Raw genomic sequence first — 4,056 nt, 5'->3', positions numbered from 1 at the left:
TGTGGCTTGGGGAATGGCAATCTTCCCTTGTCCTGAGAGTAAGGGTGGCTTATGGTCTTTGGGGTAACAGCATCTCGTGGATGAGTCCCTGAGCTACTGAGATCCTTTGCCCATAGTAATCCCCAGTAGGAGAAGTGAATATAGCATTCTTTATTGACATTTTCCAGGAGGGTGGGATGAGTCTAATGGGAGCAACTCCTGTTCGCAGCCGCGGCCCTACGCAGCTGCCATCTTAGTGGATCTGCATTCTTTTAGGATTATTGTAAAAGTTATAGTAAGGCTGGGGGTGCCTTTATGGGGTACCGGGGTATGGCAATAAGGCCCATGGCAGAGAAACTGAGTGCAGACTAGTACAGTAACACAATGGAAGTGAGGTCCAGAACTCGTAAAACTGTTGACCTTGCAAACAGTTCTCCTCAGCCGAGTCCTTGCTCTAGGTCTGAGGGGCAGTTCTTTCATACTCAGCTTGTGTTAACTGCATGGTCCCAGCAGTATATCTTGGGATTAGGGAGTGATAAGCCTCTCACACCACTCTTCTTGCACAGGAATTGCTTTGGAATACAAGGTCTCTTAATGATTCCAGACAAACTCTATGATTGCCTTTAAAGATCTGTGAAAAATATCTCTGGTATTTTGATTGAAATTGCATTAAATATGTAGACTAATTTGAGTCAAATTGCCATTTTGATTATGTTAATTCTTCCAGTTCAGGAACAGGAATGTCCATCCACTTTTTTATGTGATCTTTAATATCATTTTTACGATTTTCAAGATTTTATTTATGAAGGTCTTTGAATTCCTTAGTTAGGTTTATCCCTAGGTATCTTATACATTTTGTGGCTAATGGTGAAAGAAATTCCTTTCTTTAGTTCTACTTCATTCAACTTGTTCATATATAGAAATGCTATAGACTTTTGGATGTTGATTTTGTATCCTGCCACTTTACTATATTCACTTATTACTTTCAGAAGTATTTTCTTGGAGAGTTTTGGGTCTTCTAAGTATACCATCCTGTGATCTGCAAATAAAAATATTTTCAACTCTTCTTTGCCTATTTGAATGTCTTTTATATTGTTCTCTTTTGTGATTGCATTAGCTAAGACTTCTAGGAGTATATTAAAAAGCAGTGAAGAAAGTGGGCAGCCTTGCCTCTACCAGTTTTTATGGGAAAAGCTTTCAGCTTTTCCCCATTCAGTATAATGTTAGCTGTGGGTTATTCATGGGTAGCTTTTATTGTGTTGAGAAATGACTTACTTCCTTACTGAGGGTCTTAATCATGAAATAATGTTGTGTTTTATCAAATGCTTTCTTTGTATCAATTGAAATGACCATAAGGTTTTTATCTTTCTTTCTGTTCATATGGTGTATTACATGTATGGTCTTGCGTATGTTGAACCACCCTTGCATCCCTGGGATAAAACCTACCTGGTCATGATGAATAATCTTTGTTATATATTGTGAGTATCTTGTTGAGAATTTTTGCATCTACATTCATCAATGATATTGGTCTGTAGTTTTTCTTTTTTGGTATGTCTTATCTGTTTTGGGAATGAGGATGATGGAGGCTTCATAAAATAAATTTGTAAGGTTTCCTTCCTTTTGAATCTTTAGAAATAATTTGAGTAGGATGGGGATTAACTCTTCCTTAAAGGTTTTATAGAATTAAGAAGTGAAACCATCTGGACCTGAGCTTTTCTTTGTTGGGAGGTTATTTATTACTAATTCAGTCTCCTGGTTTGTTATGGGCCTACTCAAGTTTTCTATGTCCTCCTGATTAATTTTGGTAGAATATATGCATACAGGAATTTGTCTGTCTCCTCCAAATTATCTTGTTTGTTGGCATATAGTCGCTCATATTATTCTCTAATGATATTTTGTATTTCTACTATGTCTGTTGTAATGTCACCTGTTTCATTATGTATTTGATTTATCTGGTTTCTTTCTTCTTCTTTATTAGTCTAGCCAATGGTGTGTCAAACTTGTTAATCTTTTCAAAGAACCAGCTTTTGCTTTCATTTATTTTCTGTATGTTTCATTTATTTTCTATTTATTTCTGCTCAAACCTTTATTATTTCTTTTTGCCTGGCATTTTTAGTTTTCTTTGTTGTTATTTTTTTTTTTTCCAATTTCGTGAGGCATGATGTTAGGTTATCTATTTGTCACTTTTCCATCTTTTCCTTATGTGCACTAGTTGCTATGAACGTACCTCTTATTACTGCTTTTGCCGTTTCCCATAGATTATGGAAACTTGTGTACTCATTATCATTTGTTTCCATAAGTGATTTGATTTCAGAGTTAATTTCTTCAGTAGTTAAGAAGTCATTCAGAAGTCGGCTGTTCACTTTCCATGTGTTTGTGTATTTTCTAGGGTGTTTTTTTAAATTAATCTTGAGTTTAATTCCATCATGGACAGAGAAAATGCTGGATGCATTTTCTGACTTTGAATCTGTTAAGGCTTGACTTGCATCCTAACATATGGTCAATATTTGAGAAGATTCCTTGTCAGGGTGAGAAAAACTTATATTTTGTATACTTAGGGTGGAAAGTTCTATAGAAATCTATCAAGCCCATTTGATCTATAGTATCACTTAGGTTCTGTATCTATTTATTCTTTTCCTAGAAGTTCTGTCTAAAGGAGATGATGGGGTGTTGAGATCACCAATACTTAGAATGTTTCTCCCTATCTCTCCTTTTAGCCACAGCAGTCTTTCCTGCACATATTTAGTTGCTCCTGAGTTGGGTGCCTTGATATTTATAAGCATTATGTATTCTTGCTGAATTACTCCATTTACTATTATATAGTGCCTTTCTTTGTCTCTTCTTACAGTCTTTGACTTGAAGCCTATTTTGTCTGAAATCAATATGGCAATTCCAGCTCTTTTTTGATTTCCATTTGCATGGAATAACTTTTTCCAGCCCTTCACTTTTAATCTATGTATGTCTTTATCAGTAAGATGAGTTTCTTACAGGCAATAGATAGTTTCTGTTTTTTATTGACTTGTCCAGTCTGTGACTCTTTATTGGAGAATTTAATCCATTGACATTCTATGTTATTATTGATATTTCTGGACCTGTTCCTATCATTAAGTGAGACATTTTCTTGGTTGCTTTTTGTTGTTTTATAACTGTTTGTCTGACTTTTTAGCTTTCCTGGTATAGTACTCCCTTCAGAACCTCTTGAGGAGCTGGTCCGGAGTTTGTAAATTCCTTCAGATTTTGTTTATCCAAGAGTGGTTTTATTTATTTATTTTTCTCATATAAAAGATAATCTTGCTGGTATAGTATTCTTGGTTGAAATTGTTTTTCATTCAACACTTTGACTATATTTCCACATTCTTTCCTTGCCCACATTGTTTCTGCTGAGAGGTTTGAGGTTAGCCTGATGGGGTGACCTTTGAAACTTACCAGATGATTCCCTCTTGCCAACTTTAGTATCCTGTCTTTTTCCATTGTTTATGCCAATCTGTCTATGATGTGCCTTGAAGAAGATCTTCTTGGGTTGAGTCTACTTGGGTTCCTATGTATTTCTTGGGTCTGGATATTTGAATGCCTTTCTATGTTTGGAAAGTTTTCTTCCAGGATTTTGTGCAATAAATTATCAATGCCCTTATTATTTTCTTCCTCTTCTGGGATACCAATTATCTGGATGTTGGGATGCTTGATGGTATTCACTATTCCTCATATATTATCCTAATTTTTCTTGTTTTTTTCTCAATCTTTTTTTTTTTGAGAGATTTTCACTATAGGGCACGTGCACTTGCCAGACAGACAGAGAGAGACATAGAGACAGAAAGCGAGAAATCACCCCCCAGGGGGGATAGTCACGCCGCAATCCCTTCTCCTCCATTCTCCTCTCGAGATCTTGGGCACGCACGCACACGTGCCCAGCGTGAGTTTTAAGCCACTGGGTCCAGGACACAAACCGCAGTCGACTACGTGGGAGTCCAGTGACATAGCCATTACGCTAACTGCTGGTTCCCTCTCAATCTTTTTAATACTTTTTCTAGTTTAGATGTTTTGTCTTCTATATTCAAGATTCGATCATTTGCTTCATCT

Source organism: Tupaia chinensis, unplaced genomic scaffold (assembly GCF_000334495.1).
Source record: "Tupaia chinensis unplaced genomic scaffold, TupChi_1.0 Scaffold148039_1, whole genome shotgun sequence".
Taxonomy (NCBI): Eukaryota; Metazoa; Chordata; class Mammalia; order Scandentia; family Tupaiidae; genus Tupaia; species Tupaia belangeri.
This window is presented reverse-complemented; position numbering follows the sequence as displayed.